The sequence below is a fragment of the Erythrolamprus reginae genome, chromosome 8 (assembly GCF_031021105.1).
Source record: "Erythrolamprus reginae isolate rEryReg1 chromosome 8, rEryReg1.hap1, whole genome shotgun sequence".
In the NCBI taxonomy this organism is placed as follows: Eukaryota; Metazoa; Chordata; class Lepidosauria; order Squamata; family Dipsadidae; genus Erythrolamprus; species Erythrolamprus reginae.
In genome coordinates this window covers 35,506,173-35,515,898 of record NC_091957.1, presented here as the reverse complement: position 1 = coordinate 35,515,898, position 9,726 = coordinate 35,506,173, and the positions used below count along the sequence as shown (strand labels likewise).

General features: G+C 41.6%; 1 protein-coding gene across 1 annotated transcript in view; it reads right to left on the bottom strand.

Moving 5' to 3' along the window:
• Positions 1-1,351: 1,351 nt before the first annotated feature.
• Positions 1,352-9,726, bottom strand: part of ZDHHC15 (zinc finger DHHC-type palmitoyltransferase 15) — a 33,211-nt gene continuing 24,836 nt past the window's right edge. The window contains exon 12 of the mRNA XM_070759647.1: positions 1,352-8,692. The gene's annotated coding sequence lies outside the window, so the exon portion shown is untranslated. The remainder of the gene's footprint in view (positions 8,693-9,726) is intronic.

Below are 9,726 nucleotides of genomic sequence, written 5' to 3'. Positions count from 1 at the left end.
CCATTGTTTGTGTATTTTTCATTGTTTTTATAATGCAGCTGGACCCTTTTCCTGGAACAGATGGATTTTTCACTGGAAACTGTTGCCCCATTTGTGCCAGGCTTTGGATATAACTTTAGTTTTTGTATCCTTAAGCTGTACAGGCAGAGGTGGGCTGCCAAGATGGAACGGTGACGTATGCTCGCCCCCGTGGCTCTGAAGTCCAGCGCAATTCTGCTACTTCACCTGGGTCACGGGCATACCTGCGTGTCCAGGCACAATTTTGCTACCTGACCAGGTGCAGTAGCAGAATTGCTCTGGACTCTGCTAGCACTAAGAGCCACGGGGGCGAGCACACCTCCCCGTTTCACCTTAGCAGCCCACCTCTGTGTATAGGAGTTATGTAACTGTAATAACGATGTGTAAACAAAATGCAGGCACAATTCAAAAGTCGGTGTGTGCAAAACGTTACACTGCTCTCACTTGCTCACATTCCAGTATATGGACTAATGGAAGAGGCAACGCAAGCCCATCAGATCTGGGTTGCAGAATTCTGAATATCTGAATAAGTCCAGCACAGTTATGATACTGCACCTGGGCAGGTAGCATAATACCTGCTACCTGCAGGTATTAAAGGTAGATTCATACCTTTAATAGAGAAAAGAAAAGAAAATGCTTTGCTTTTTCTGCCATCTGGTGGTTGCTCAGATTTTTATACCACAGATTAGCTAGTTTTCTTTTGATAGTAAATCTTGATTTTTAAATTAAATACAAATGAGAACAAAGACAAAACTAATGTTTCACTTCATGACAGGTGACTTGAACACAATTTTAAAGCAACCCATTTCAGAGAGATCAGTGCTGTATATCAGCCATTATAGGTCATTGTCCAGACAATATTCAGCTTGGCTATATCAGTAATTGTCTCCTGGTTATTATTATTATTATTAATTAGATTTGTATGCCGCCCCTCTCCGTTGCTAATGAGCTGGTACCCTACAACCACAAATCATTTGCATTTAAAAAACAAACAAACCAGTAATGTTCTTGCTCCGTTAATCTTCATTTTTCTGTTCATCATCAGACTTAAGGATATTTCTTTTCATTTCTTTAAGAGCATGTTTTACTTCTTACTAAAATTTGTTTTCATTATATTGGACATTACTGTAAAACCTAAGCTTGGAGATCGTTGGATAAGATGGAAACTCGGTCTGTGATTAACAGACCCTGAATAAAAACAAGCTAAATCATAATGGAAGATTACATGATGCAAATCAAGAGGAATACATTAACCCAGCCTGGACTACTGGTATTTGAATTTTAAAAAGGCAGCATTACACAATACATTTTAACATATTTAAATATTCAAATGTGATTCTACAAAACATTTTTATTGTAAAATATTTCCATGCTTTAGACTGCTACATGATCACGGACATACATTTTTCAAGTAATGAACCTGAGAGAATGTAACCATTAAACATTCAAGAGACCAACATGAACAATAGAATATGATACAACCAAATGATTCTGAGAATCCTTAGGAATGATTATGCTCCGCTATTCTGTACTTAAGTAATCTGTTTTGTATGTTTGTGATTATAAAATCAAATGGGGAAATCCACTCTATGATATATCATAAATGAAAAAAATTGATTATACAATACCAAAGAAAAAGCCAGGAAGGAATTAGAATAGATAGTGAGCAAAATATTTAAAAGCATAGAATAAAGGGCTGTGCAATTTGCGGCCACCCCCAAGATCATTAATCGGTAATATCCAAACTAAAGGTTAGTGCCATTTTTACAATGATTAAAACAAAAAACCTTGGCAAAACTATTTGGAAAAATGCAGTCAAATCAATAGCTGCTGGTAGCTCAAGCAACAGGATCCATCCATTCTTTACTTATGTACATGTAGTCTTTCGCGGAGTAATCTTCCCTCCCTGCCATAGGAAGTAACTTATTTAATAGTTTATAATATTATTTAAGCTGCCCTCAAAAGCTCAGAGAAAGAATTTAAATCTAACTACAATGTATTCAGTGGGAAGTATTTTTGAGAAATAACTGGTACCTTTAAGTGAATCCTCTGCCTCAAATGTTTGGTGTTCTTTTTAAACCAACAAAAGACTCATCTAGGACTCTGCTATAGGAAACACAATCCACTTTAAACATTCTACAAAGGTAAAATCAGCTCTCTCCCTCCATCAGCCGTGACCGACACAGCCATATTCTTTCTCTTAATATATTAAATGTATTTATCAGTGCTTTCAAGTAGGCCCTGATATGCTTGTTTTATTGTGGTGGGAAGCAAGCAGTGCGACCGGCAAAACAGCAGACCTTTCAAGGAATTGAGCTAAAGCAGGTTTGCTGGGACTTACAGTCCTATTCTGCATATTTATTTATTTTTTTAGAGTTGGAAGGGAACTTGTGGGTATCTAATCCAACCCCCTGCATATCTTCAGTGTTGATGGGTCACAGACAGAAGGCGGAATGCAGGTATAGTGGTTCTCCCCAAGAGTTGAGAAGGGGGTAGAATAGAATACTGCAGTGTTTAATCTTGGCTGCTAGAAAGGATGGCTGGGGAATTCTGGGAGGTGAAATCCAGCCACCTTCCAGCTGCTGAGGTTGAGAAACACTGAAATAATGTACAGTGGTACCTCTACTTACGAACTTAATTCGTTCCGTGACCAGGTTCTTAAGTAGAAAAGTTTGTAAAAAGCAGCAATTTTTCCCATAGGAATCAATATAAAAGCAAATAATGCTTGCAATTGGGGAAACCACAGGGAGGGTGGAGGCCCTGTTTCCTCCCAGGCAATTCCTAGAGAGGCCCCACGGAGGCTTCTCCCCGCCTTTTCCGGCCCTGTTTCCTACCAGGAGATTTCTAGAGAGGCCCCATGTAGGCTTCCCCCCGCCTTTTCCAGCCCTGTTTCCTCCCAGGAGATTCCTAGAGAGGCCCCACGGAGGCTTCTCCCTGACTTTTCTGGCCCTATTTCCTCTCAGGAGATTCCTAGAGAGGCCCCACGGAGGCTTCTCCCCGCCTTTTCCGGCTCTGTTTCCTACCAGGAGATTCCTAGAGAGGCCCCACGGAGGCTTCTTCCTGCCTTTTCCCGGTTAGTTTCAGAGGTTTGGGTTTGTAAATGGAAAATGGTTCTTGAGAAGAGGCAAAAAAAATCTTGGAACACACGGTTTTTATCTAGAAAATTTCGTAAGTAGAGGCGTTCATAGGTAGAGGTACCACTGTATGTCCCTACCTCTCTAACATACTTTTCTCTACCCAGGTGAGGAGGAAGGAACGGTATGTATGTCACATTCAATTTGTCATTACAGATACATCATGGTCCTGTCTTGTTACAAGGAAATTGTGCTTTCAGTTGCACACCTTACACAAGAAACAATTATAGGCTGGGGCCAAATGAACATTTCTTACATCGTGCTAGCTGACTCTTTCACTATACCGGCATGCAACAGTGACATTATTCAACAATTCTGATGATCTCCAAAATTTAAGCTATATACAGAAAGCCATTTTTTTAAACACAGGTGTCCTACTTAACTACATTTGTCTCGCTGTCCTTAGCAGACATCAATGGGATGCTTTCAGTTTTGTGGTGAGAATGAGATGCAATACTGTTTGCAAACATCCTCAGGTTGGTTTCCAGGGACTGCTCTCCACTGCTTCATCTCAGAAGCACATTTTACGCCCGGGTACAAGTGGGCACTGTGGAACCGTGGAAACCTTGGAGAAGTTTCTGAAATTGGGACATCACAGAATGGAAAACCCCAACTGGTTCCATGAATAATGCTGGACAAAGTGCAAATTTAATAGTTCCAATACACAAAGGTTGTTTTGTTCCACACACGTGACTGCTTTAAAAATGGTTTAAATAATGTACGAAAATTATACCTCATGGGCTGCAACCACAAAACTAATCAACATAATAGGAATCTAGAGACAAAATATTACAATATTGGATCAAATGCTACAGAACAGTATTTTTCAACCTTGGTCATTTCAAGTTGGGTGGATTTCCAACTCCCAGAATTCTGAGAATTGAAGTGCCACTAGTTTAAAATGGCCAAGGTTGAGGAACACAGCTATAGAACACAATCAAATTCCTTAAGTAGCCATTTAATGTCTTTAATTTCTTCCTGAATATGAATAATAGAATAAAATTCTTTATTGGCCAAGTGTGATTGCACACACAAGGAATTTGTCATATTCCAAGCATAAAAGTAGGCTTGCAAATGGTCTCTTACTACCCATCCTCCCTGCTTCAAAATTTCAGTTGGTCCTAAGAAATCACACAAAAAAGGCTAACTAGATTATTAAATACTAGTTATAATATTTCTAGATAACACTGGCACAAATTATTGGGTCTGTGTGCTCCGTTCACAGGCTGATAGTTGTGAACCATCCTTGGGAGTGAGGAAGCATAAACATTTAATGACTTCTCATTATCTAGAATGAGAAGAAAATACTTTCTGTTCTTCAGAACATTTGCTTAATTATTCAGGGCTTTGGGTGTCTCCATATCTTATGTGAGTACATGAAAACCAGAATTGCATGCAGCAACTGGATAAGGACTGAAAGAGGCAATACTGGTTGGTACAAACTATTCCAACAAACTTACTTTTATCCCAATAAAAACAATGAATGTGCCACCATGAAAATGGTAATGGCATTTGGTAATGAAATGCATACAGATTGCGCATGATTAGTAGAACGGACTGGATCTCTAAGACTCCCATAATTTGTGGAAGCCCTTTTGCAACTCTTGCTTTGCAGGGATGTACATTAGGTGACCTTCGATTCTGAGGAATTATCGGGGCCGAAGTCTCCCTAACCTGATTTAAACCAGCGCATTCGCTTTCCACAAGCCAGGTGGTAAGAGGCTTCCAAAGATAATTTTCTAGTCACCTGATCGCATCTAATTTTATTAAATTAAGCAGTTCTCCCCCAACCCCAAAATCATTTAAAAATATAATTCACACGCATTCCACTGGTGCCGTTTTAAGCTCAACATCTGTCCAGCTCACAAGGAAGCTGGCAAAGAACAGGCGTCACAGCTGGAGGGGAATTTGGGAGAGGCTACTAAGAGAAAAAACTTCAGGGCTATACTGGAGTTTTCCCTGCAGGGCTTGTAAGACAGATTGAGTGAGTTGCAATAGGTGCACAAAGGGTTTTTTTGTGCTGTTTTTTAAACTCCCAAAGGTTTAGCCATGAGAACACCAAGTAGGTTTTATCCTTCAGCTAGGCTGCTAAGGAAACTTTGTCAAATCATCAGAAATTGTCGTTTTGCTGGAAATGTAGGATGTCACCAGGTACTCATTATCACATGTGGTGGGAATGTCATCCATCACAAAATTTTGGACAACAATCAAACATTAGTTGGAAGAACTATCAAACATGCAATTACACTTAAAGCCCAGAACCTTTCCTACTAGGGGTAACAATGTATGAGAAAACGTATGAGAAAAATACCAAATATCTAATGCTGCATATCTTGACTGCTGCAAAACCCGTCTATGCTCAATGTTGGAAGAACAGGAATATACCCACAAAAGAAGAAATTCTATATAAAATACTAATGTGCGCAGAGATGGACAGACTAATGCTAGAATTGAAAGAAAAAAATGAGACTGAATATTATGAAATGTGGAATAAATTATACCACTGGTAGAAAGGAGAAACCAAAATCTTAAATTAAAGAAATCCTATGGAGAAGTAAAATACATGTGTGTATTTCGTGAACAGTAGAGTTTTAAGGTGAATAGTGATGTAATCATTTATGGCATTTAAGTGTATATACTAGAAGATTCATCACATATTTGTTAATTGTTTCTTATAATAATAATAACAGAGTTGGAAGGGACCTTGGAGGTCTTCTAGTCCAACCCTCTGCTTGGGCAGGAGACCCTACACTACTTCAGGCAGATGGTTATCAAACATCTGCTTAAAACTTCCAGTGTTGGGGCATTCACAACTTCTGGAGGCAAGCTGTTCCACTGATTAATTCTTCTAAATGTCAGGAAATTTCTCCTTAATTCTAAGTTGCTTATCTCCTTGTTTAGTTTCCACCCTTTGTTTCTTGTTCTACCCTCAGGTGCTTTGTAGAATAGGTTGACTCCTTTGTGGAGACCCCTGAGATATTGGAAGGCTGCTATCATGTCTCCACTGGTCCTTCTTTTCATTAAACTACCCATGCCCAGATAGCTCCTTATCTTAGCTTTCAGGAGACTTACATTTGTCTCATGATCTCCGTCTCTCTCCTCCTTTCTTTTCATCCCTGTTAAATATTTTTCCATGGTGTCTCTTAAGGTTTGTTATCTGCACTTCGTATGTCCTACTCTGCGCTATGTCCTATTGTTCGGTGCAGAAAATCCCCTACTCCCTTTGGCAAAAAAAGGACGTACCCTGGGGCCGCACGGCCCCCTGGCAGGGCTCTGCCCCCTCCCCAGGGAACCCCACCCCACTATTTGAGAAACACTGCACTAGTCCAATAGCAATCAATCAGAGACCAATGAAACCAAGCCAGCTCTTCACCTCTTCTGATAGTGTCAACATAGGTGACCTGAGAAATGTTCAGGACCCACCGAGATAATTTTCTCACATAGCTCCATGAAGGTGGAGACACATAATTAAGAATTAGTCCCCCGAAATACTCGTTCTAGTGTTTTAGTAGATTATCTTTTTTGGAAATGTTGGAGTGGAGCTGCGTTAGTTAATTTGTTAATTAAATGCTAGCATTTAATTGCTCCGATCGGTGTGAAGAAGAAAAGAGTCTTTTAAAAGAAAGGGAAAACACGTTGCAATTGATTGACAGCACCGTTATGAAGCCTAACAAGGGAAGAATATCAGCGTTAAACAGGGACCCACGCAAATGTCTGTTTTGCTTAAAACACGTAGCCTTCAAAGGACGAATATAATCAGCAGAAAAAAATGCTTAAACTAGTTCTATTGAAATTAGGATAGCTTCAATATTTGCCCTAAGATTTGCGTTTAAGTTTCTCTGGCTGGCGCCTTCCTATGTTGAGAAAAAATAGTTTGTTAATTATTATTATTATTTATTAGATTTGTATGACGCCCCTCTCCGGAGACTCGGAGCGGCATACAAATCTAAGCGTTAATGTTTGTTTAATTGAGCTTGAGACAATTCTGGAGGATGGATCTTGGGAGGCTCCCTCTAAAGCAGTGATGGCGAACGTTTTTTCCCACAGGTGCTGAAAGAGCGTAGGCATGCGCTATCGTGCATGCGTGAGTGCCCACACCCATAACTGGGGAGGGCGAAAACAGCTTCCATGGCCCCCCGCAGGCCCTCCGGAGACTGGAAATGGCCTGTTTCCCAACTTCCGGTGCATCCAGCAGGCTCGTGTTTCACCCTCGCCAGACACCAAAGACTTCCGTGGAGCCGGAGGAGGGTAAAAGCGCCCTCCCCACCCCCTGGAGGCTCTCTGGAAGCCAAAAACGCCCTCCCAGAGCCTCTGTGCTGGCCAGCCCACACATTCACATTGGAGCTGAGCTAGGGCAACGGCTCGCGTGTTAGCAGATATGTGGAACCCGTGCCATAGGTTCGCCATCACTGGCCTGGTCAGTGAAAAGCCTGAAAAAAAATCTCTTTGAGTGGTGGTGGTGGGGATCCCACTTGGATCAAAACCTCTTCTTGCAACACCCACATTTGAGGATCAAGTCAACCAGCACTCAAGTTAAAGGGGCAGGGGGAAGCCCAGCCTGTTGGACTTCTCTCTCCATGAATTTCCTTTGAACATTTGGGAAAAATGAATGAATGATGGAGAGACACAAATCTTAATTCCTGATCAGATTATGCAAAGGGTTTAAAAGTCCATCAAGTGACTCCAAACACAGCTATCCCTGCGTGAAAAACCAGAGGCTGGGCTTTCTCCCCCTGGCAGCCTGACTTTTGCAGGGGCCGGAGGGAGAGGTGATATTAAGAGGAGGAGGCAAGTTCTGTCTAAAGATGCCCACAGTCACAGGAGCCTCCGTGGACAATCCAAGACGGTGCCACTCTTGTGCAATTCAAAGACTATTTTTTCCCCATAGCAGAAACTAGTCCAGTAGTTGAAGCTGTTCGGAATGAATTTGAAATAATTGTAGGCACCTGCAAATGAGGATTGTGCTTACATCAAAAAGGTTGAACTCAAAAGAGCCGGATTTTTTTTAGCAAAATCAGAGTTGAGGATGAGGACATTTAGGGCCCCAGGGTGTTGCAGGTTTCCCAGGGCTACAGAAGCGCTGAGTATTCGCCCCGTTCTCAAGCGGTTAAGACTTGGTTTAGCGGCCACGGTTCCCATTTTTGAGCCATCTGCTTAACCGTCCGTCTACACCCTTTTACGGAGCTGCTCTTCCTATTTGGCAAAACGAGACAACGCGAAGTCCAGGCTGTTAGCGAAATGCCCCTTAAGGCACTTGGAAATGCATTTGCACGAAGCAGTTTTCCCCTCTTCTGGGTAAGACGTACAAAAAGAGAAGGTCACGAATAGCCTTAAATCGCTTCGGAGCTGCCATGTTAAGAAAATAAAAATAGAAATAAATCCACGTAGCAAACCTTGGAAGGACAGGGCTGCTCAAGAAGCGTTTCGGAAAGTGAGAATTAACCTTCATCCAATGTTGCTTTTTCGTTTTCTGATCCAAATCTTTTTTCTTTTGTCCTCCTTCCTTCTGGTGCCACCTGAGTCTCCATCACCAGAAGAAGCTAATGAGACAGGGAGGAAGCGGGTTGCGGAAAAAGAAAGAAATAAGAATGAGTCTCATTAAAATAATTTCTGTTCTGCTGCTAAGGACCAAAGTCGACATGACGTTAGTAGGCAGCCCTGCATTTAATGCGCCCATTGAATAGAATAGAATAGAAATAATAGACTAGACTAGAATAGAAATAATAGAATAGAATAGAACAGAATAGAATTTTTTATTGGCCAAGTGTGACTGGACACACAAGGAATTTGTCTTTGGTGCAAATGCTCTCAGTGTACATAAAAGAAAAAGACACATTTGTCATGTGGAATAACACTTAATGATTGTCATAGGGATCAAGTAAGCAATGAAGAAGAAATCAATATTAATAAAAATCATAAGGATACAAGCAACAAGTTACAGTCATATAGTCATGAGTGGGAGGAGATGGGTGATGGGAATGATGAGAAAAATTAGTAGTGATAGTACTTTGAGAGCATTTCACTGAGGCAGTCTTCGTTGGCACCATCATGAAATAAGAAGGGAAGGGCACCTGCAGATGTGTTGATAATGATCAAGATCCAGGCTGGTGGGAGGAAGGGGCAGGAGGCAGCTTTTTTCCTTTCTGGGATAAAAAGTGTTCATCAGAAGCTGCTATTTGATGTTTTAATACGAAATCTTTAATTGGGGGGGGGGGGGATTCCAAAGGAAAGGAAAACGCCAATTGGTTTGGGTTCGACCTGGAATGCTGCTTTTCAAAGGGTATATTTATTCCTCTTCCCGCCACAACTCTATGGACCTCTGCAAACACCTTCTGCCTCATGCATCCCAGTGGCCGGTCAGGTCCCACAGAGTCGGCCTTCTCCAGGTCCCGACAGCCAAACAATGTCGTCTGGCGGGTCTTTCTCTGTGGCGGCCCCGGCCCTCTGGAATGAACTCCCTTCGGAGATACGTGCCACTCCCTCCCTCCATTGTTCTACTTGCTCCGAATGTTTCTTTCCAGGTGCTAATGATGTCCCCAGCTCTTACAGGCTTGCAAGCTCTTTCATTGTTACT